This window comes from Dasypus novemcinctus, chromosome 1, assembly GCF_030445035.2.
Source record: "Dasypus novemcinctus isolate mDasNov1 chromosome 1, mDasNov1.1.hap2, whole genome shotgun sequence".
Classification (NCBI taxonomy): Eukaryota; Metazoa; Chordata; class Mammalia; order Cingulata; family Dasypodidae; genus Dasypus; species Dasypus novemcinctus.
The window spans coordinates 188,220,507-188,246,224 of record NC_080673.1 but is presented as its reverse complement, the minus strand read 5'-3'; the positions used below and the strand labels follow the sequence as shown (position 1 = coordinate 188,246,224).

General features: G+C 38.9%; 1 protein-coding gene across 5 annotated transcripts in view; it reads right to left on the bottom strand.

The window, feature by feature from the left end:
• KCNIP4 (potassium voltage-gated channel interacting protein 4) overlaps positions 1-25,718 on the bottom strand; it is a 1,217,739-nt gene that overhangs the window by 37,029 nt on the left and 1,154,992 nt on the right. The window lies entirely within an intron of this gene.

Below are 25,718 nucleotides of genomic sequence, written 5' to 3'. Positions count from 1 at the left end.
CCATTAAAAAGATTTTCTGGTATACATAATCACAAGACTGTTGTAATGTCTGATGATTGGGATCCCTTTTCAATTGCATGCGAAACCAAAAAGCTTTTGCACGATTTATATGAATGAAACTACTGTTAGCTTGGACCAAAAGGGACAAAAAATGTAGTGATTGAAGAAAAAATGACTGCAAAGGTGTATTAGTCAGCCAAAGGGGTTCTGATGCAAAATACCAGAAACTGGTCAGTTTTTATAAAGGGTACTTATTTGGGATAGGAGCTTACAGATACCAGGCCATAAAGCGTAAGTTACTTCCCTCACCAAAGTCTATTTTCAAGTGTTGAAGCAAGATGACTGCCGACATCTGCAAGGGTTCAGCTTCCTGGGTTCTTCCCTTCCAGGGTCTTGCTTCTCTCTGGATTTACTGTTCCTCTTTTCCTGGGGCTTGCTTCTCTTTCCTTTGTGAGCTTACTTCCCAGGGCTCCAGCTTACGGTTTCAGCATCAAACTCCAACATCAAAACTCCAACCTCAAATCCCTCAACTCTGTCCTTTGCCATGCCTTTTATCTGTGAGTCCCCACCCACCAAAGTGTGGGGACTCAATGCCCTACTGGCATAAGAGGTTTACCTGATTACTTAATCAAGCAAACCTCTGAATCCAATATAATCTCATATGCACAGAGGAAAAGATCAGTTTACAAATATAATCCAATAATTCTTTTTGGAATTCATTAACAATATCAAACTGCTACAAAAGGCAAAACCTTGGAAGCTGAGGTCTGGTCTTAAGACGTCTTCTCAGGACAAGAGAGGGACCTCAACCATGTGTGCAGAAAGGGTGAGTTTGCCCCTGCACTTGAAGAGGGCAGGCCTTCCACCCCATTGTTCAGGGAGAGTGCTGCTGTCCCAGGCTTCAGAGAGGGTGGAGCACATTCGTGGGGGGTTGGGAAAAGTTAGGTCATCACCCCACTGTTCTGAGGGGTTTGGGCCTGTAGTCCAGAGATTTGGGAGAGTGCTGCCTTCTCCCCAGTATTCTCAGAGTGTGAGGCCTTGTGTTTGGTGGCCACTCACGTGCTTGATGAGAGTGGGACCAAGAAGATGGCTGCTGAGCAAGCCCTTAGGAGGGGTAAGGCTCCTGCCTCAGGAGGCCCTGAGGAGAAGAAACCATTATTCTATAGATGACTGTCAGACTTTGAAATCAAATGGAGTATGCCCTGCAAGTTTTTGGAACCAATTGGGACCTTTTTTCCCTTCCAATTTTTCCCTACGCTAATGGAAATGTTTATTCTGACTGTCTCTCCTATGTATATTGGGGACAGATAACTTGTTTTTAATTTTCATGGCTCTACAGCTAGAGGGGAATTTTGCCTCAAGACAGACTGTATGCCTATAACTGATGGGATTTTGTATATTGCATTGCTACTGAAATGATTTAAGGCTTTTGAAATGTTGTGATATAATGAATCTAGTTTGCATATGGAAAGAATATGTCTTTTTGGAGTATAGAGGGTAGAGTGACCGTTTGAAGATTTTTATGTCTCCCAGAAAAGCTCATGTTCTTGTGGCTAATCCATTCCTGTGGGTGTGGGACCCTTTGACTGGATAGGGTTCAGTTGGGGAGCCTTGATTGGATTGCTTCAGTAAGTCATGATCAAGGTCTTGGTCCTCATGCTGGAGTCCTTTATAAACAGAGGACTGAATACAGAAACACATAGAGAAAAGGCTACAGAGACAGAGAGAAGGAACCCAGGAACTCAGAGAGGAATGTGGGAGAAAGGAAGCCACAAACAGAGCAGCCAGAAACTAGAACAATAAGACCCAGAAGAGAAGCTGATGCCTCCATGTGCCTTCTATGTAGAAGTCAAGAATTGCCTGCAGCCAACATTCAGTGAGACAGCATCTCTCATGATACCTCGATTTGGATATTTTCACAGCTTCAGAACTGTAAGCTTTTAGCCTAATAAATTTCCATTTCTGGTATATTGCATTGTCAGCCTTTTGCAAACTAAAACAAAGGCATTACATAAGACTGATTGATAATGACCTTGAGATCTGCACTAAGGTCAGATTATTGACCTGGTGAGGCCTCGGATACCCCTTTAAAAGTGGAATAATTGGCACTTCATTTAAAAGAAACTGAAGTTCAAAATCTAAGATGAGGGTTATGTTGGTGCAGAAAACGAGAATGAAGCAAGTGGAACTTAGACTCAGGTGAGGGAAAAACTTCCTCCACTTCCTGAAGTTATAAGGACAGTCTAGTCAGGAATCTGAGGTATAGAGACTCCCAGAAAAATGAAGACTGACAATCACACAATAGTCCAACATCAAATTATAAGTGGGACTTTAATTGTACATTACCAATAGGGAAAAGATAAGCTCTTTTCATTCTTTTTTAGTATCGTCTCATGACTGGTTTCATCCTACCCAAGTTACCCTTGCTTCAGTTGTCACAGCATTGCTACACTCCACAACATTCCCCCAGGACTATAATTCAAGGGGGAGCGTCAGAGGTGTACTAACTTCTCAAGAGACCTGACTTTAAATACATAAACAGTTTTTGTTAAATTTGACATAGTCCCTCATGTCTTCACCAATCTTCTCTTATGATTTTTAAAGTTTCTCTTAATGCTTGTGATAGTTTGGACTTGGTGAATCCCCCCAAAAAGATTATGCTTTTGAGGTAATTCATTCCTTTGGGGGTGAGATCTTCTGCATTAGATTCAGTTAAGAGACCTTGATTAGATCCCCTTGTTTACATTGCTTTTGATTGAGCTACATCAGCATGACTCTAATAGGGTCTCCACCCTCTTAATGGAGCCTTATATAAATGGAGACATAGAGAGAAAGAAGACACACAGAAAATATAGCTGTGCCATTTTGACCTAGTCAAGTGATAAAGAAGACTCAAGGACTGCTAGCAGCTGAAGCTGAAGCACAAAGTCCCAAAGAGTTTCTTCTCTTAAGATGAGCCATTTGCTTGATCACCTGCATCTGGGCTCAGGGAGAAGGTAGAGCAGTTGTTGCTGAAAGAGGAGGCCTGGAAAGAGACAAACCATATATGCCTGATTGCCCACAGCTGAGCTCCTGGAGTTGGAGCTCCTGGGGAAAACAGGGGCCTTGGCAGAGATAGGCTGCCATCTTGCCTTGCCACATGGCAGGGTGCCAGGATCACCAGTAGCTGACTTTGGTGAGAAAACATCTCTGATGGAACCCTAATTTGGACATTTTTGAAGTCTTTGAACTATTAAATTTTACCCCTAACAAATGTTCCATTATAAAATCCAGCCCATTTCTGGTACTTTGCATTGGCAGCCCTTTGGCAAACTAAGGCAACCCTTAAAATCACTGTCCCATCACTAATAAATGACATATTTATTTGCTCTTTCTTTGTTCCCACAAGTCAGTTACTCAACTGTAATATGCTTCACATGAAGAACTTTCTGTTCTGTCATTTGTCAGTTTGAACTGCAGGCTCTCTGATGCATCAACACCATTTTCAATTATAGTTTTAATGTGGATTTATGTTTACAAAGCTTATTAATTTATTTTCCCTCATTTGATCATTATAATAAACCTATGAGTCAGGTAGCCAGTAAGTCTCCATTCAGATAAGAGAAATGAGAGTCCCAAGTAGTAAAGCACCCTGTTAATCAACTAGCCTGTTGGAAGATGTATTAGGACTTCATGTATCACCACAAGGTTCAGATTAAATTACTTTTATGGAAATAATGATGATCCCAAGGACCTATGAGGATGGAAGCAAAGAAAAGACAACAAAAACAAGTGAACAGAAAAAGTAAGCAAACAAGAGCAATCAACAATTCCAACTCCAAAAGGAGAGATGTTATGAATACACCTAACCACTCAAAGCATTTTACTAAAATGACTAGACCCTATCCAGTTGGCAGCAACAGAATCAAATTTAAGAGCAAATGAACACTTTGTTTTTGAACCCTATTACACATGGAAATTGTGATTTATTGACTAGTTACTTCTGAGCTGCCTTCTTGGGATGGTAAGAAAAAAACAAAGGGTTATTATTTGTGGCAAATAATGTGGCAGAGCTGGAAAACTGCCTTAGAGTTAAAGTGATGTTGGAAAGAAATGGGGATGGGAAGTGAAGGATCATCTGACTCAGCAAACTCATTAGCTACCTTCGGTCTCTAGATGTGTTTGATAGATAAGGTATCCCATAATGTGAAGTGATATTTAGTAATGGAACTATGTCATATTCTGTTTATTTTATGTTTAATTACCTACCTGCATATGACAAAATCCTTTTACTGCCTACTGAAAGCTCCTGGTCAAGTTTCAGGATAATATGTGTTACCAGATGAATTCATCTTTATCTAGCATTTTTACATTAATATCCACCTTCAACAAATTTATATCACATGCCAATTATTTAGGAACTCTTCTAAGAACTGGAGCTACAGCAAGAAACAAGTCAAAGATCTGGCCCTCATAGAATCTATATCCAAATACGATTAAGATAGAAAACAAGACATCATAAAAATATCATTTCACAGAGTGATCTTTTATTTATTCTTAAGAGTTCTTATATGAAGCCATTGCATTTTACTACCTTCAGGAGAGAACAATTGAACAAATTCTTTAGAATTTAAGTGATTTATAAAATGGTGGAAATGGCCTATTCTGTGACTTTTGTCTCACCTCTTTTGTAGAGTGACCACCTCTCCATCAACACTGTATTTGACCAGGGCATGTGTACAGGAAAGTGTAAGCTATAAACAATGCAGTTGTGTTAGGTTAATTCTTGCTTCTGTAAACCTGGACTCCCACATATATAATGGTTCAAACAGAATGCAAGTATACTTCTTGCTCGTATTAACTTTTGGTTGGGTTGGCTTTCTTCAACATGTGCCTCCTAAAATTTCTGGTTGTCTCCATCTTTGTCATCCAGAAGAAAAAACAGATCATAGGGGAGTATGCATGGGAGGAAGTGATATCACTTCCACTCTCATTTCATTGGCTAGAAACTACTCAACAGTGTCACCCCACACCACAGGAGAACTGGGGAATGTAGTCTGGATATATGCCCAGAAAGAAGACAAGAACACAGATTTGGGGAACAATTAGCCATGTCTGCCCCAGCGGCTTATCTGAAAGCTACTCCACTCTGAAGCTGTTCTTCTACTGATGTATAAATACGGCCACCATCAAATCATTTGTAGTACAATGTCTCCATTTCCCCTAGGTCATTTTTACAGGCTGAGACTTTTAAGTAAGCAAGTGCAATAAGGCCTAAATACCTAAGCATGAATTTGATTATTAGGCTTTCCTCACTCTAAGAGGAATGATGTAGGGAGCATTCAAGTAACCAGGTTTAGGGAAAGTGAGGGAATCCCAACTCATCTATCCTTTGAGAGGTTACTATGACCTTTATAAGCCCATTAGGCTTCTATTTAAATTTATTTTTTTCTGATTATTACCAAATGATTTTTCTATGAACATCTGCTATGGAAAAAATTAACGTAAATAAATGATATAATCTCACTACCCAAAGATAACCGTTGTTAATGTCAGATCATTTTGGTCTTTTATTGAAGCATATATTTAATATACTGTACAAATAAAATTGGAGAAATACAGAAATATAGTGCCTTTTCATATTATTATTTCAACTTTATAAAATATCCTGACCGTTTTTCCATCTGATGATTTTTTAATTAGCTGAATAATAATGCATCATTTCAACTTACCATATTGTTGGACCTTGAGGTGACATCAGTATTTGGAACTACATATAATAATGATGTATTTATTCTTCTACTGCAGACATCTGTGACTGCACCTGTGGTTTTCTTTACAACTAATCCCAGAAGGGGAATCACAAGACAAAGGGTTTAAACCACTTTCAGGATCTTCACATGCACAGTCATGTTGTTCCCATAAAAGCTACCAATTTATGCTGCTACCAACAATTTATGAGAAAATCTGACACCCAGAGGAGATGCTGATCAGAAACACATGGAGCCATTGATACGCACAAAATCCCATGAACAAACAGACCAATAATTTAGTTCCCTCAGGAATCTAATCATAATTCTGAAATTTACCAGGGTATGTCAAAATATTTGTAGAGATCCCTCCAAAGGATAAACAGATTTGCTTGTCTTTCATGAAGTCAAGGATGCTTTAATGGTGATCAACTGCACCACATTACCACAGTAATTGAGTGAGTACTCAGTGCCATCTTATGCACATCAACTCTTTTAACATTTTTAACTGTGAAAGTTAGGGATTATTTAGAAATGAAGAAAATAAATTCAAGAGATTAAATAACTTGCTTGAGTCATGCAGCTAGTTTTTGACAGAGCTGTCTGCTTGTTCCTTCTTTTGACAAATAGTTATTTAGTGCCCTCATGTGTTAAGCCCTGTTTAGGCATTCAGGATATAGGAGGGATATATTCTTCTTGCTGCTGGAATTACAATTCACTGGAATCAAATTCACAACTGCCTCATTCCATTAACTTCAGTGTTATGCTGCTTTCTGGATTATCATATTTTTTTCCATTAGGACTGAAAAGGTGACCTCTGGATGAGTTCATCTATGGAAATACGTCCTTCAGGAAGACATATAAGGTGAGTTTGGACCCAGAGCCATCTATCAGGGCTGTGTTGTGGAGAGCCACATGCAAAAGGAAGCTATTTCAATCAAAACGGGTGATGAAGATTTTAAACAAAATATATTATTGTGAAATAGCATATCAGATATTTGGAGAAATTATTTTAGAAAATTTTCAGTCGAGTGCTTCTGAAAAGGTTCTGGCTTTTAGGACCAGCTAAATGAACTACTCCATCAAGTGTTAAAGAGCTGGAGGTTCCTGGCACTGTGCTGGCTGGTACATTAGTCTCTTATGACCCGTGATTTTCCTTTATTGCTTCCTAAATCCTTCACCGTGATATGATCAGGTTCAATGAATGTGAAGTGGGATTTTCTCAGCACTTAACTGCCATAGATTTGTCAGTTGGTGAAAAGGCAGCTGCCTTGCTATGCCTAACAGATGTGCTCTGTGACGGTCCTTTTTAGTCCTCTCAGGCAGCATTATGACACTCATGAGTGTGTGTTGTAATGTGCTAAGATTACTTTGTTACCACTAATATCAATAGTAATATAGTACTGATATTTTATAACAACATTTACCATGCTGAGGATGATGATAAACTGATACATTTGAATGCTTTCTGTGTCCCAGGAATTGTGCTAAATGCTATAAATGGATTATCGTGTACGAATAATCTATTCCTTCCATTTCACCAATGAACAAACTACCTTAGAGAGAAACTCAAATTCACATTAATTAGAAAATGGGAGAGCAAGAATTTTAGCCCAGGTACACTAACTCCAGAGTTTGAGTTCTTAGGCACTTTCCAATATCAACTCATAAAATGATTGTTTAAAAATTTGAGTGTATTCGATATTACCTCTATGTCCTAGTTTGCTAGGGCTGCCAAAACAAAGTCAAACAAACTGGGTGGTTCAAGACAACAGAAATGTACTGTCTCACAGTTTTAGAGGCTAGAACTCTCAATCAAGATATCAGCAGTGCTCTGCTTCCTCTGAACTCTGTAGGGTTCTGGCAATGACTTGACAGCATATGAAGTCCATGGCATAGCTCAGTCTCTGCCTCCATCACATGGCTATCTTCTCTCTCTGTCTCCTACTAACTATGGAAATGCTTCTCCTTACAAGGACTGGTCAGATAGGATTAGGACTCACTTAAAAACATCCTCAATGATCCTATTTCCAAATAGGATCATATTCACAAGACTGGGGGTTAGGATTTGAGCATATGTTTGAGCATATGTTTTTGGGGGATACAATTCAATCCTTAACATGATAACATCACACTTTTCCTCATCCTCCTGGGTAGGGGACAAAGAGAAAATTAACGAGAATTCAGTTCATCCCTGCACTAAATACTGAATGTGAAAATCATATTTTAGGTGTCAAATGGAATTTGGAGATTCTCTATTATGTGAGAGCAAGAAGTTACTGAAGAAAATTTAATAAAGCAGTATGGAATAGAAAGCTAGTGGAAGGATTAAATAAGAAATCTAGGCAAATACCTGGCAAATTTGCCACACTACTCTATACCTCACCCATGACAGACATTACTAATCAATCACAGCACTTACCCTTTGCTCCTAGATTTGGGTTCAGAATTCTTCTTCTTTTTTTTTTATTGACTTTGTAATAATATTACATTAAAAATATTTATATATGAGGTCCCATTCAACCCCACCACCCCCACCCCACCTCTCCCCCACCCCCAGCAACATTCATTCCCATCATCATGACACATCCATTGCATTTGGTAAGTACATCTTTGGGCACCTCTGCACCTCATGGTCAGTGGTCCACATCATGGCCCATACTCTCCCCCATTCCATCCAGTGGGCCCTGTGAGGATTTACGATGTCCGGTGATTGCCCCTGAAGCACCATCCAGGGCAGCTCCATGTCCCAAAGACGCCTCCACCTCTCATCTCTTCCTGCCTTTCCCCAGAATTCTTCTTTAATTCATTTATTATCCAGTAGTAGACACTCCTTCTGTCACCACATAGTCATGCTATCTTGTATATATTATTCACTTCATTTTATTTTTAAAAATGTATAAAATGGGATAATAATGACTGCCTTCCCAATACTTCACATGACTTTCATGAAGTTCAAAATTAAATGGCAGTTACCTAATATTCTATAAAAAGGGCTTACATGTGTCTTAATGTGTCTTTCAAAGAATTCTTAAAAAGAAACTGGAACCCTTTGAAATGGGGTCAACAGGAACATAATGTGACTGAGATGGATGTGAGCTACATACACTATAAATCACAGATTCAGGAAACTTGAGTGTTTAAAACAACCTTGGGGACAATCCAGTTCAAAGGCCTCATTTTAAAGGTGATAAAGCTGAGGAGGTTATAGAAATTGCCCACAGCCACACAATGGGCTGTTGAATCTTTCTGGGTGTCTGGATTTCCTGAGATTGAGGTTGATGCTTTGATACTAGGCTTTGATGCCTTCGTGTCCATACAATAGTATTTTCTTCCAGGTAGTGTTTTCAGTATCTAGTGACATGATTGTGCTCTTCGGCTCTGGAATTCAGTAGAACTGGGTTGAATTTCTCTGCTACTGAATAGATAATGTAGCTTCAAGAAAATTGCTTACTCTAGAGCTAATTTTCCTCCTCTGTAAAATGCAGATAAGTATTGACCTTAGAGAGCTCTATGAAAATTAATACATGTAAGGTAATACATGTAAAGCTCTTAGGCCTCTACCTTCATATCATGTTTGCTCCTAAATTATTAGCTTTTAGTATACTAGTACTAATTTAGAATTTAGTAAGCACAAGTCCAGAACACAAAGGGTTTCTGAAAGAGCAATGTGGATGTACCAGCATTAAATTGTGTTCATCAAAGAGGTGGCACTAAGGATAGCACAGGTCTGATATAATGAATGAACCTATAAAGTAGATATGAGTTATATCTCCTGCCCTAGCATTATAAATTGAATTCACTCCATCTAATATGATCAGGGTTTCCCCTCAAAGGCTAGGAGAAAACTGCAATTGTAAACGCCAGCTTAGAAGAATAAAGGCCACCATACTGTAAAAAAAATCAGTAGAAACACAGAAACTTTTTATTCATTAGTTTAATGAAGGTTTACCCCAGAAATGCTTAGATGCATGCATTAGAAATATAGTAGACCATGAAAGGTGTGGAGAATGGTGCTTTAAAGATGGACTAATGTTTGCCTAAGAAATTATTTTTTTGAGGTGCATGATGAGTCCTTTCTTTTCACTTCATAAGAAAATCATTTGGCATTTCCTCAAAAGTAGTCAGAGCCCCCGAAAGCAGATTAGTAGTTGCCAGGGACTAGAGGAAGGGGTAATGGGGTATGGCTGCTTCATGGATATGGGGTTCCTTTTTGGGGTGATGAAAATATTCTGTAGTTCGATAGTGATGATGATTGTAACATTGAGAATTGCTAGACATCACTGAATCACACACTTTAAAATAGTTAAAATGGTGAATGTTACGTTATGCAGATTTTACCTCAGTAAAAAGAAGTCATTTATTCTCACTAAAAAAAAAATCAAAAAACAAAAAAGCAGTCACAGTGCAGAACACTGGTGGAATGCTCTAGAAATGGCTGCATTAATATGCAAATCACATGTATGTTTTCAATAATATTTTCCTTTCCATTTGCTGAAGTCTCCCCCTTCCTAAATCACCCTGTATGGGGGTATATGTTGTCATTTCAGGTTCAGGATGGTCGTTAAACCTTTTAAGATGCATTATCAGAAATTAAAATGGATGAATTCTGGTACAAGACTATCACCCAACCCTGCACCCCCCGACCCCCACAACAAACAAAGAAACAAACAGCTACCTGAAACTGAAAGTTCTTATGAAATAAATACTTCTTTGGGAACCCTTCTATGACATCTATAATGTCACATCTCTTTAGCATCTATGTCGTCACACATCCCTGGTACTAAGGAGGACATACACAGTAGTGGCCAAGAAGTGCTTAAGGTGGAAACCTTGGATTTCCACCACCAGCAGTGCCATGGCATCCAAGGATTGAACCAATGAGTTCTCTGGTTTCTTCCTGACAAAGGAAGTAGACTGGTACCTCTCTGAGTATTAACACAGATTATGGACAGATACACAAAGGAAACAAAGACTGGAAACTGGACTCTCATATAAGAGCAGAGAAAGAGGTAGACTTGTTTTGCCACCCAAACAAGGAGTGAGAATCCATTCCCCTGGCAGATGAGTAGTAAAATAATTTGGCCTTGCCCAAAGAGAGGTCTGGCAAAGGCCCTCACCTTCTGGGAAGTTGGCTAGGAGTGTATTTGTTTAAGGCAGGGATGGTCATTTGATCTTAGGATGGGGCTGGTCATTCCAAAAGACCAACCTTGTGATTTAGGGTAGGGTCTTTGGGTCACACAGTATTAGTTGATCTGGAAACTGACTTAAAACACACAGGCAATCAATCAATCATGCCAACATAATGAAACCCCAATAAAATATCTGTAAGCTGAAATTCAAGTGAGCTGCCCTGGTTGGCAAGACTCCATGCGTTTTGTAATGAATCAATTTTGGGAGGATAACATATCTGGAAAGGACAACAGAAACTTTGCATTAGGAATGCTCCTAGACTCTGCCTTATGCATTTGTTCCTTTGGCTGATTTAATTTTTATCCTTTCTCTGTAATTAACCATAATGATGAGTGTAATAGCTTTCAGTAAGTTCCATGAGTCCATCAAACAAGTTATTGAACCAACGCTGCTTTGAGAAACCCCATAACTTGCAGTTGGTGTCAGAATCAATATGATAGCCAGGCCCTGAGCCTCAACAGACTTCAGCTCCTACAATCTGATTTATTGGACTCACCTCACTCAGCTAAGATGGAGTTGAAGAAGGATAACCACCACACCATGGAGCCTAGAGTGCCTACAACTGAAAGCAGGAGGATTGCATCCAGTATCCATGTGGAATCTGAGCCTCCTCTTGACATAGAGATAACCATGGACATAACCAATCCAAGGTCCACAGAGAAAAGGTGGCATTGGAGTGGAGTGGGAAAAGTGGACATGGTGGCTGATATGGGTATGGGGAATGGCAGGAAGAGATAAGATGTGGAGGCACCTTTGGGACTTAGAGTTGCCCTGGATGGTGCTGCAGGGGCAATCACTGGACATTGTAAATCCTCCCAGGGCCCACTGGATGGAATGTGGGAGAGTATGGGCCATGATGTGGACCATTGACCATGAGGTGCAGAGATTCCCAGAGATGTACTTACCAAATGCAATGGATGTATCATGATGATGGGAGTGAGTGTTGGTGGGGGGGGGGGGGGGGGGAGTGGTGGGGTGGGGGTGGTGGGGTTGAATGGGACCTCATATTGGTTTTTTAATGTAATATTTTTACAAAATCAATAAAAAAATAAAAATAAAAAAATAAAATGCTGGAAGGATTTGGAAAAAAAAAAAAAAAGAAGTGAAGACGGTCTTATGGAGGACTGTGTGCTCTCTAAACTTGGTAGTTGGCTCTAGACATTGAAGGTTACCTAACTCTAGGAAAAGGTATGTTGGCACTTCTTGGAGAAAGTAGCTCTTTAAGCCATATAATTGTTATAGATCAGAGTGAAAGTAGCCTGTGTACCAGTTCATAAGCAGAGACCAGTAAGCAAACATCCTGGAAATTCAGAAGAACATGCAGCATTAACCCATGAAATTCACCAAAAAAGAAGAGCTGAATTGGACAAGGCAAGGAAAACAGGGTTGCAGATGAGATAGTCTTTAGGGCTGCTTAAGTTCTCTTCACTTCTGACCACATGGGAAGATTGCATTTCCTGGGTTCCCTTTGGTTGACTGGGGCCAAAGTTTGGCCATCAGATAGAAAGCAGAGGTGACATATTTATGGGCTGCAACATTTAATTATTGATTCCAGGTATGCCAGCATTCTCTTTTCTTTCTGGCACAGCAACCATGTACACAATAGTGACTGCTCCATTAGCCTTCATCCTTGAGGGACTCTAACGAGCAAAGACCCTTTCCAACCCTTGAGGAATGTGGAGTATGAATTAGAAATACTTTCTAATCTTTTAAGCCCCTGAGATTTTGTTATGAAATAATATTCTGATTGATACACCAGGTCAGGATGGAAAAGGCTTTCTTCCCTTATCTAGAAATGGCTAAGTATTGTTATCAGTTATATGGTGTGGCAGTTTGAGATTATTTATGAATTCCAAAAGGAAAGGTTATGTTTGTAAACTGGTTTGTTCCTCTGGATATGATACCCTTTCATTGTAATAGATTCAGCTGATTCAGTGTCTTTGCTTGAATTATGTTGCAATTAGGGCTTTGATTCTACCACTTCAGTAGGGTGTAACTCAAGCTAAGCCCCCACCCCCTTGGTGGGCTACATAAATGGACACTCACTCAGAAGTAGACACACGAGAAAAGAGAAAGGGCTCCATAGGTGCCAGAGGAGAGAACTTTGATCCTGTGGCCCTGGGAAGAGAGATGAGCCTAATGCCAATCTACAGCTGAGATCTGAAGAAGCTTGGCCCATGTAGACTTAAGAAGAAGAAGGAAGGAGAGACCAGGCAGAGACCACCTGCCATCTTGCTTTAACATGTGGCAACTGACTTGGGTGAGAAAGTACTCCTTATGGTACCTTGAGTAGGACTCTTTAGGGCCTTTTAACTGTAAGATTTTACCCCAAATAAATACTCTTTATAGAAGCCAACAGATTTTGATACTGTGCATCAGCACCCCTTTGGCTAACTAATACACATGGTAAAGAGATATTTAAAATTTATACCAGATTTTAATTATACTTGATATATGTATATATTTAAATTTAATAATAAACTATGCAGTTTTTATTTGAGTATGAATCCAACTGTTCATTTTTTTTCTATTTTATACAGTCATTATATAAAGTTACCTTCAAATTATCATTATCTATACAACATAGATCCTATCCAATTATTATATTCAAGATTCTAGTTCTGAAATGCTCCTAATCAAGTAAAAGGTCTCCATGTGGAAAACTGCTTGAACAAGTTGTGTTTTGTCTGGTGTTATATGCTACATATTTACCATAACTGTTAGTATAGATTTAACTTTTGGGAAAGAGTATCTCTTAATTTTTGTCAGTAATTTCCCAGATGCAAAGATATCAATCTGTTATTTTATAAACATTTCATAGCAAAGACAACAATTTTTATCCTTTGACATTTTCTTTTATAGTCTCCTTTGATTAGTTGATTAAATTGTTAAAACAAAACACTCCACCACATAGAGCAAAGATGCCTTTCACAAGATAGGATGATGTAAACTCCCTGACAAAATAAAGATGATGGATGGCGTGTTTTATTCTCTGAGACCTGTAATTGGAAAGCATGACTGTCTTTACATATTATTCCACCCTGCTTAATACCTAATCCAATTGGAAAAACATAGATTCTTTTAAATTAAATTTACTTCCCTCCACTGAAACTTGGGTTGGTTTGAAAAGTCCCTCTATTACAAGTCTGACAATTTAAAGATTCCATGGCATACTGAAATTGTAGAGCAATTTTCCAAATTTAAATGGTGCAATCCCATGACATGCACTGTCGATAATACTAGATTCCATTGTGGACCTCTCTGTTCCCTTTAGATTTGGTAAATAACGCAAGGGCAGGAAACATTTTCAGAGCCTAGCAATGCTTAGAACAGAGTATTGAAACAAATAAATATTTAGTCAGTTCTCAGCTTGTAAGAAATTAGAAAATAACCTTGCTCTGATAGTTTCCTTGAAAATGTGTGTGCAGGATAGAACTCCACACACTTCAAAACAATTTTCTTTCTTTCTTTTTTTTTTTTTTTGCTGTAGTTCCGCTGGTTCTTCTTTATCCAATTGCCCTGAGAGAACATTTCAGTGCCCTGCGATGTTCTGCTCAAAGTCCCTGCTTTCTCTTATAGACATCCCTGACCCTGATCACTTCCAGGGACTATTAAATGCTTATGAAGAAATTTTGAAGTGAAAATCCTGCTCCCACCCCCATCTGCCTCTGTGACAGCTATCATAAATATGAAAACAAAAGTAAAGAGGTGGCTACCAGGGTTAAGAAAAAATACTTCTTATTTCAAAATGAATCTTAAAGTAGTCTATAAAGGGATTGTAAAAATCTCATTTTAAAACCATGGGAGAAGCCCTTCAGTTTTCAGGGCATAAAAGCTGATCACTAATATCTGGAGCTGGATTTAAATTTCTATTCTAACATTCCTAGCTGTTTGAACCCTTCCTAAGTCATTTATTCTCTTTGCCTGTTTCCTCATAATAAGAAGTGCTAATAGGAGAGAAACAAATGAAAATTAAAATACACAATACATGAAAATAAAACTTTGCAAAACTGGATACAAAGAACATTTTGTGTTTTGTTTTTCTTTTTTGCAACTTCCAATTTTGCATTAATCACCTCCTGCTTTCTCTGAACACAGTCCTGGGATTCAAACTGGTTAAATATGAATTGCAGATTGAAAAAAATAAAGGTGAGAAAAGAATTTTCCAGACATTGTCATTGTACAAGTGATGAGATCTGGGTGATAATCTAGATTCAGCTCAGCTGCTTGAAATGAAGACAGGGACACACTATGGGCTCCACGAAGTCAGCAAGGTTGAAGTGACTCAAGCAGAAATCCAAGGTATGAAGCGAGGTTTCTTGACACTTCCAGTTCTGCTGTCGAATTATGTGACAAAGGGATATCACAAGATATTCATAGCTGAACAAAATGGGTTCAATTCCCAGCTATACTACTAATAAAGAATTCATTGAAATTTCCTAGGCTTCTGTATAAAATGTGGAAAAGAATAACATTTTATAGAGAAGAAATGAGAACTAAATGATATATTTTTACATAAGGGTCCTAGCACAACGTGAAGCACTCTATGAATGCTGGTTTCCTTTAATATTCTCTCTTCAAGTCACCTTGCTGATTCTGCAAAATGAAGTTGTTTAAGTCCTGAAAGGTAATTGGAATGCCTGAGAAGATATTTGCTTTAAAAGACCTTCAGAAGTCATTTCCTTGACTTTCTGCCAAATGGTGGGTTCATTTGGTCATGGTTCCTTTTTGTCCCTTTTTATACAGATAAGTTCAACAGACATCCAAAACCATTTGGAAAAGACATCAGTGCCCTAGGAGAAGGGCCCATGTGTTCATTTGTACTGTTGTGTAAAAAGTTATCCCAAACTTAGTGACTGAACACAATGCCCATCTATTATCGGACAGTTCGGAGCGTCAGGAGTTCATTAAGGCTCAGCTGGTGTTCACACTTGAAATGTCAAGTGATCGTGTTTCTCCTCTGGAGTTTGCAGACCTCTCTTAGTTCATTCAGATTGTTACAGGGTTCAGTTCCTTGTGGTTGTAGGACAGGGGTCCCCATTTCCTTTTTGGCACTTAACCGGGGCCTCTCTCAGCTACTTAAGGCCGCCCACATTCCTTCTGGTCTTCAAATCAGTAACAGCACAGTGAGTCCTTCTTATGCTCCTGAGCTCTTTGATACCCCTTCTCTTCTGCCTTGTAAAGGGTTCATGTAATTAGATCAGCCCCACAGGGATAATCTCTGTATTTTAAGATCAACTGACTGGGGACTTTAATTACATCTACACAATCTCTTCGCAGTAGTACCTCAATTAGTGCTTGAATAACCAGGGGACAGAAGTTTTGGGTAAGCTAACTTTAGAACTCTTTCTGACACAGCCTCCTTCTTCTGAATATGGGCTGACTTTCATTTTCATAGTTGTCTCTGTTTAACAGTCTTTTCTGTGGTTACGTTCACAAGTATATATCCAGTGATAGAATGATTCATACTTGTATAAACACTGTACTATATATATATATATATTCCTTTCAAACCTACTTATATACTACTATATATATATATTTACCACAACTTGTGACTATACTACTAATATAACTGGTTTAAGTAGGTTTGAAAGGAATATATACACTCAAGTCTGCAGACATGGCTACAAAATTGAACATTCTTTTTTTGAAAGTTGTGGTCATCTATATACTGAAGTGTGCATTGTCCTTATTTATTTCTGTTCTATATACTCAAGGTCATTGTAATATATATTTATAGATTTTGTGGATCGATTAGGTCATTTTCATAATGGCATTACATCAGCATAATGATATTGTCATAACTAAAACAGCTGCATAAAAATATTCCATTTAGGAGAATCATGCAATTATTCAATCAGAAAAAAATACTAAGCTAATGATACACACATATATACACACAAATATACATGATTGTATAAGGGTATATTTTCTGGAGCTTTGTAACTAAACATTTCATTCTCTCTCTGCCTAATTTTTTCACTTAGAGAATTGCTTCTCTTCTGACTCACTGATGACTTCTGAGTTTACACATTTTCCTCATTGTGTAAGCCATTTTTACTTGTTTTTTTGTTACTTATAGACAAAAACATCCTAACTTAAACACTCTTTCAGTTTCCTAGCTTTCTAGAGCCGCTATAACAAAGTACCACACAGTAGGTGGCTTAAAATAACAGAAATGTATTGTTCAGGAGGCTAGAGCTAAAAAGGCAGGTTCATGCTTCCTTCCTCTGAGGTCTGTAGAAAAGAGTCTTTCCATGCTTCTCTTGTGGATGCTGGTGATGGCTGCAATCCTTGGCATTTCTTGGTTTGTAGCATAACTCAATCTCTGCCTCCATTGTTACATGGCTGTCTTTTCTCTCTGTTTCCTCTTGACTCCTTTTAAGGACACCAACTATACTGGAGTAAAAGCCCAACCTACTCAGGTATTGGATTAAATGATTAAATCATTTTCACCTACGTAATTTCATCTGTACTGTCCCTATTTCTAAATAAGTTCACATTTCAAGGTAATGGAGATCAGGACTTAAACATACCTTTTTTACGGACACAATTCAACCCATACCAAACACTAACCCTCTTGTCATTTAATTACATTTTTCTACAGAATGGGAAGATTGAAAATGAGTTCACTTTATTGCTTGTTGACAAGTTTAGTGAAAGTTCTGTTGTACGAGGTAGGCTCTAGAAACTCCAGTGATGTGTGTTGACGTGTAGTTGATCTAAATTGTCTAGGTCAAGATTTTGTAAAAGCTGTTTTAAGGTACAGCTAAAGAAGCTTTGGGGGCATATAAGGGTGGGGGGGGGGTGAGTAAAACTCACTTTTAATGATCACCCAGGGTATGCTGGGTGCCAAGCCAGGTAGGTTTGAATTATTCTTATTAAATCCTCCTAACACATAGAAGAGGTAGGTATTTTTTCACATGATATGAAAGATGTGAACCCGGAGAAATTTAAGGAACTTTCCCAAGGTCAGACAGATATTGAGCAGTGGGTTTTGAATCTGAACCTGTGTTTGACTACAAGGCCTTTACATTTCACTCTGCTGCTTCCACAAAAGGCAAGTATAACAACAGAAAAGAAAAATTAACTAGTGGGGATATTTGATCCCAATGTTTTTCAATACTATTCCCTTGCTATAGAAATATTAGTCATTTATTTAACAGACATTTGTATACCAAGCCCTTTGCTGTGCACTGGGGCCGTGATGGTAGACCAGTGGGTGTGGATGCATGTCTCTAGGAAAACATTAATCAAATATTCACATTAAATATTTATATTAAATATTCATATTCAAACTCACTGAAGCAAAAGAAAATGCAAAATTTAACTTAAAAAAAGAATTAATTCAAACCTGCCATAGAGGAGATGTTGGTCTGCATTCATAAGGAGAGTCAAAACTGGCTCGAAATATATTTTATCGCACATTCCTTTACCTCTACTTCCTTAATATCAATTCTAAGAAAGAAATGCTTTGTTTAACCTTGATGTATTTCCCCCTTAGTGGGAAGCAATGTCCAGGCACAGCCCTGAGTCTCTGAAGCTTGACTAGAAGTTGAAGAAATGTTTATTGTGTTCAATTAAATTCTGTTTCTTGCAAATACCTGAGAACTTTCTCTCAATGGCCTTCAGAGATTCTTGTGTAAAAGGGACAATCAGCAAAGGTCACAAAAGGTGCCAGAGAGGCAAGTCATGCCCAGAGCTTGAGGTGTCCAGGCTCTCCTTTTTCTCTTCCCCATTGAGGGCTGCGTGGTTCAGAGCCCGTGGCCCTGGGCTGAAAGAAGCTGCTGCAGAGGCTTCACCAGATGAGCTGGCCCCCAACATTCTGAGAGGTTTTTATATAATATTGAGGCACAAGGGGGCAGCAGAGTCTTCCACGATAGCGATAAATTTGATTCCTAGTTCATGCTCCTCGGATTTTTTTTGCCCTGAATTTGGTACATGTCTGGGTAAATTTCTTTCACAAAAGCTCTTTTCCCTTGATGAAAGGTGGCAGTGAGCTCCTGTTTCCCCATTAGGTATATAGAGAAATTAACTCTTTCGGGAAAAAGGGTGTAGAGGCTATCATCTCTTCCATTTCTGACCATTTCAGTTGGAGTGTATCAGCCTAAAGTCACAATCACTTTTTTTGGCAGTTGGGCCACTCTTAATTTTAGTCACCAGAAATCAGTAGGCCTAAAGAAACAAGTAAACGAACAAGTCATAAGAACCGAATATTTAGAAATTTGAGTCTGAAAACCTTCTAAAACTGTTCTTAAGGGCATTTCTGGCATCAGAATGCTCAGGTTTAGGTGGCTGCTTTGCTGAGAATTTTCAAATTTTTAAAGCAGAAATAAAGATGTCATTTATCTGGGGCTACTGTAAGAAATAAAGTTATCCTATGTACAGAGTTCAGCACATGCCTGGGACATGCGAACACCTGCTACACATACTCACCAGCTATGATGGGGTGGTTTCTATGAAGCTGGTGATCATTATGAAATTGCTTAGGGTTTGCTGTTTTTTTTACTTAATGGAGGATATTATATTTATCCTAGTAATAATATCATCTGCTTAATTACTCTCAGAGGTTTGTTCTAATCCCAAACCAACCTTCCATTTCCTTAGTTATTGCTATAAATTAAAGCTTTTGGAATCGGATAGTCCCTGGTTTAGAATCTACTCATATCACTTACTAACTGTGGGACTTTGAATAAGTTACTTAACTTCTGAGAACCTGTGTATTTTTAATCATTCATTGATTCATCAAATATTTGTCAAATCTGTTTCTCTATCAGCCAGTTTAATCAGGTACAGATAAAACAATTATGTGGGATTTAGCGTATCAGAAGAGGAACACATACATCAAGAAACTGCACAGATAACCAATTAGTTAGAGTTCTGGTTAGTGCTACGAAGGAAGAACAGGCTGTGCCATGAGAGTGGGGACTTAATCTAATCCAACAAGGGTTATAGGGAAGGCTTCCCTGAGGAAGTTAGCGTTAAATTGTGTCCTCCCCAAAAGACATGTTCAAGCACTAACCCCTGGTCCTGTGAATGTGCCCCGATTTGGAATTAGGGTCTTTGAAGACCCAAGTGAGTTAGGGTGAGAAGCTAGGAGAAAGGCATGGAACAGACTTGCCTGTAGGCTTTGAGGGAGTTGGCCCTGCCGACACCCTGATTTCAAACGTCCAGCTCCCAGAACTGTGAGATAAACATTTTTGTTGTTTTAAGCCACCTACTTCACTGTATTTTGGTACAGCTGCCCTAGGAAAATAAGAAGGTGTCATTTTAGGAGAGACCTGAAGGATGAATAGAAGTTATCAAGGGTCAGAAGTGAGGAGAGGATGAAGGTACACAGGTGTGAAAAATCTTAAGGACAAAAGGACTGTAATATGTTCCAGGACTAGAGAGATGACAAATGCCCCTGGGGTGGTATGGCTTGAGAGAAGTTTAGCTAATTCAAGGCTGGCTAGCAAAGTTAACCATTGGGTCTTTACCATTCCTAAGTTAGAGATAATACACCTGCTTCTCAGTGTTCTGGGTATGTGTGGGGGACGATTAAGGGATAATTTTCATAAAATGCCCAACAAAATTTCCCACCATATTTTAGACAGTTAACCTCAATCTCTTTCATTTTCATCCTGCTAGAGCTGAATTTCTAACCCTGGTGTAGTATTTACTCAAAAATAATTTTTAAGGTTCTTTGCTTTATGCTGAACAAACTGAAGGGACAAGAGAGACATGGTCTTGCCCTTTTGGGTCTTTCCACTGATCATCTCTTATGTTCTTTGCCTATGTGAATTTATTTCAGCTGAACAAGTGTTTAAACATAACTGGGATTTAAAATCAGTTGCTATATCCTTTAAACCCATCGCTATATGCCATTCCCTAGTAAGGGACCATGACATTATATTGGGCTTCAAATTTCGGGGAGTTCTGGACCACAGAGTGTTTCAACAATGGCAATGGAGGGATACCGGTATGGGATACCAATGACAGGTGATATATGGCTGACAGGGAGCTGTACAGAACATATGTCCAGGGTGCATGGTAATGATTGGATATACTCATAGTGGCAACAATTAAAAACCACAGCAGGGGGGGTACTGGGTTCCTGGCCAGTGGTGCTCTGTCGTGGTCCCTAGGGGAGCAGCGACAGTCTCCCAGGTACAGCGGCGGGGACCGGGAGGGAGTGAGGGTTCAACAGTGAGGCCCTGATGCTAATGACTATGCTTGTGAGCTGATAAACCTAAAATAAGAACAAGGCCTAGAGCAAAATTGTGCCTGGGAATTTCCTCCTGCCAGCCTTCATGTTACTCAAATGTGGCCAGTCTCGAAGCCAAACTCAGCATGTAAATGCAATGCCTTCCCTCCAGCGTGGGACATGACACCCGGGGATGAGCCTCCCTGGCAACGAGGGACCACTATCAAATACCAACTGATGATGCAACTGGAAAAGGACCTTATACGGAAGGTTCAATGCAGATCAGCAGAATATCCATGTCTACATAAAATACCATGACTTTAAAATGCTGTTTGACCTATAGTAAGGGGGAAATGGAAAGGAGAAATGAGTTTATATGGCTACGAGTTTCTAAAAAAGAGTCTGGAGGCTGGCAGAAGGATTGCCCTCATGCACAACTGAGCAGAGTCAGAGAGACAGATAAAGCAGATACAACCCCCAGATATTGGTTCCTTTGAAGGCTAAAGAGACCCATGAGAGTTATGGTCATGGCCGATGGGGTTAACTACCAGGGCAGATAGCCCCTCTTTGGAAATGGTGTTTATGTGTGATGAATCTGGACTCAGATGGGATCTCCCTTCATAAGACTTTCATGCTAATGTGCTGGAGGTGCAGTTAACGTTGGGGTTTAAGATATATTTAGGGGATTTGAATCTCTGGACTGACAATGTGATAGCCAGGTCCTGAGCCTCAACAGACTCCAGCACCTACAATCTGATTTATTGGACTTACCACACTCAGCTAAGATGGAGTTGAAGAAGGACAACCACCACACCATGGAGCCTAGAGTGATTACAACTGAAAATGGGAGGATTGCATCCAGCATCCATGTGGAATCTGAGCCTCCTCTTGACATAGAAGTGCAATGGACACAACCAATCCAATGTCCACATAGAAGAGGTGGCATTGGATTGGGAAAAGTGGACATGGTGGACGATGGGTATGGGGAAAGGCAGGAAGAGATGAGAGGTGGAGGCGTCTTTGGGACATGGAGCTGCCCTGGATGGTGCTTCAGAGGTAATCACCGGACATTGTAAATCCTCACAGGGCCCACTGGATGGAATGGAGGAGAGTATGGGCCATGATGTGGACCATTGTCTATGAGGTGCAGAGGTGCCCAAAGATGTACTTACCAAATCCAATGGATGTGTCATGATGATGGGAACGAGTGTTGTTGGGGGGGGAGAGGGGGGGTGGGGGGGTGGGGTTGAATGGGACCTCACATATATATTTTTAATGTAATATTATTACAAAGTCAATAAAAAAAATAAAATAAATAAAATAAAATAAAATAAAATAAAATCAGTTGCTACTATCTCCCAAAATTAAGGGTGGGGGAAGTAAACAAACACAATAAACCTACATTGCTGGGAATTACATGGCATGCAAATAACTCAGGATTATTAACATTTTAAGTAAGAATTACTTCTGCATACTTTTTGCTTTTTCTAATGGCTAATAATAATGATTATATTTTACAATAAATACTTGAATATGGTGTAGTTGACTAGGATAGGTCTCTATGCTATTGAGAATGCTAATGAGACCTCCATGATGTTATTTTAGGAGCTAGCATTTTTTCTTCTGGAGGGCTGGAAGGCTAGCAAGCATAGGCATTAGATGTAGCTAATGCCTATGCCTATATATTTATCCTAGCTTCTCAAAATTTTTCAGAAACGCTAGAAATATTAAAGAACCATCAAGTCATAAACTTTGCCACTTTCACTATTTTGTCCATTTATGTCTACACATTTCTCATTTTTAGAACTCATGGATAGTCAAGACATTTATTTGCAAACATGGAGAAAACATTATTGAAATCAGCAGGAGATCATCTTCAAACCTCATGTTATATTAACTTATTTCTAAGTTTGTGATAATTTTTTGTCTCTCCAGTGAGGCATAGTACTACAGACTTAATATTCTTGCCGCACAATGAAGGAAAAATAATGCATGTTTTCCCCAGTTGCTCATGGATATTCTCATTTGATTTTAATTTTCCAGTTCATCAGTTGTTAACCTTAGTGCTTCCCAGAAAGAGATTAGTATTTGGATTTCAATCATGGTAGCTTTATCTGATGTTTTCTCTGTTCCTTGATATCTCTGTTGGGAGATGAGAAGTATGGGAGGTTTGGCCACTGTGTAACCTCTCAAATTATTCCAAACACCTTTTGCTTTATGATAGCCCAGCATACCTTGTAAGATGAGAAATAATTCCTCCCATAATTGCAATGCTTAAATAGGACTATTTCTTTTTTTTTTACCCATAGAGTTGCAATGATTATTTTATCTATTGTTTCTAATTACATTTGCATACCTACAACTAAAATTGTCCTGTTTAAGAGTCACAGCCTTTTTTCTACAGTTGGTAAATGATTTGTTGCATCTTTCCATTAGTATGTATTATTTTTGCATTCTCTCCCATCTTATGCCTCTGTGTCAGGCAATGTAAGTGAAGGAATTTAGCTCATTGCTGCAGAATCCATAATGAACCACTGCTGAGTATAAATTAAGAAATAAGAACACAGCTATCTCATGGATTGACTACTTCTCCATTTTATGATTATTTGAGTAATCATGAATGAATGGAAACATCTTTAACTAGATTGGAATACAGACAAAGGAAATTAGACATTTCTGGGGAGGAACATGGTTTGTGGGGAAAAAGCCATAGGATGGATTAGGGCAGTTTTTGACACACTGAGTTTGAAGTACCTGAGGAACATCTCAGTAAAGACGGAAAGCAGGCAATCAGGAATGTGAGTTTGGAGCTCAGGTGAGTGGTCCAAGTTACTAGCTATAGGTCTGTGTTCCTTCAGCATATAATAGGAACAGAGATCTCCCAAGGAAAATGTACAGTGAAAAAAATCAGCGAGCTGAAGTTGTGTTTGGGAAATAACCACACATAATGAATGGGAATAGGAAGAGTGATCAATGAAGACCAAGGAGTAGTCAGAGAGGTATAGAGAGAAGCCAAAGATTATGGTACCAAGGGAGCCAAGGAAGAAGATGCATTCAAGGTGCTCAGGACCTCCAGTCCTATATTGCACAGAGAACTCAGTTAGGTCCAGAGAGGCCATGAGGAGGAAGCATTAAACGTATAAACTCTGAAACCAGATTGTGTGGCTGTGAATCCAGGATTCTCCACTCCCACTATCTTTGTGACCTTGGACAAGTTTCTTAACTTTTCTGTGCCTCGGTATCCTCATTTGTAAAATGGGGCCATAGAGTTTATATGAGGATAACATGCTTCAATATTTGTAAAACCTTAGACCAGCCCCCTGCTCATAGCAAGTGCTAAATATGTTTGCTAAATTTAAATCAAGCAATTAATACATGGCAATATTGGGAAATACAGAAAGGATTTAAATATACAAGGAAGTTTTGACACACATACATACATTGAGTGCAAGTAAAACTGCAGAAATCTGAGTAAGATCAATGGATTGTAGCAATGTCAATATTCTGATTGAGATACTGTGTATTATAGCTTTGCAAGATGTTACCTTTGGGGGAAACTGGGTAAAAGGTGCTCTAGGACCTCTCTGAACTATTTCTTGAAACAGCAAAATAAAAAGCTGAATTAGAAAAAATAAAAACAGTAATCATGAAAGAAAAAGGTAGTTTTGTTCTTAGTAAAAACAGTTTAAATGATATGTTAGGGGTAGAAGCATAGTAAAAGAATGAATTTGAATACAGAATGAATTTTGACCCCTTTAAGGGGTTGAATAATTAAGACAATAAGATTGAGATTTGTCAATAGTTAGAAAGGGATGAGTGCACATAATAGATTTTTGGGGTGGTTAGGGTGAGGGCATGTTTTCATGCACTATGTTTAAGGTTGAAAAAAACCTGAATATATTTACAAGATATAAAGTAACAGTCAGGAGAGAGAGTGATTAAAGATACAGGAGGAGAGGGAGTAAGATGTTAGAGAAAATAGGATTAAGAACCCAGAGGGGAAGCAGACATGGCTCAACTGATAGAACATCTGTCTACCATATGGAGGGTCCAGGGTTCCATCCCCAGGGCCTCCTGACCTGTGTGGTGAGCTGGCCCATGCACAGTGCTGCCGAGTGCAAGGAGTGCCATGCTACACAGGGTGCCCCCATGCAGGGGTGCCCCACGTGCAAGGTATGCATCCCCAAGGAGAGCTGCCCCACGTGAAAAAAGTACAACATGCCTAGGAGTGGCACTGCACACATGGAGAGCTGACACAGTAAGATGATGCAGTTTCCCAGGGCTACCTGATAATGCAAACGGATGTAGAAGAACACACAATGAATGGACACAGAGAGTAGACAATGGGGGGGAAGAGGAGAGAAATAAATAAAAATAAATCTTTGAAAAAAAAAGAACACAGGGAATGAAAGAGGTTGTTGATGTGGGAGGAGTGTATGTGGAGTGGGGTATATGGGAACCTCTTATATTTTTTGATTTAACATTTTTTTGTGATCTATGTATCTTTTAAAAAAGACAATTAAAAATAAATTAAAAAAAAAGAATACAGGGGAAGTAGAATATCTTTTTTTTATATGGGAAAGGATAAGTCAGTAAATAAATATTAA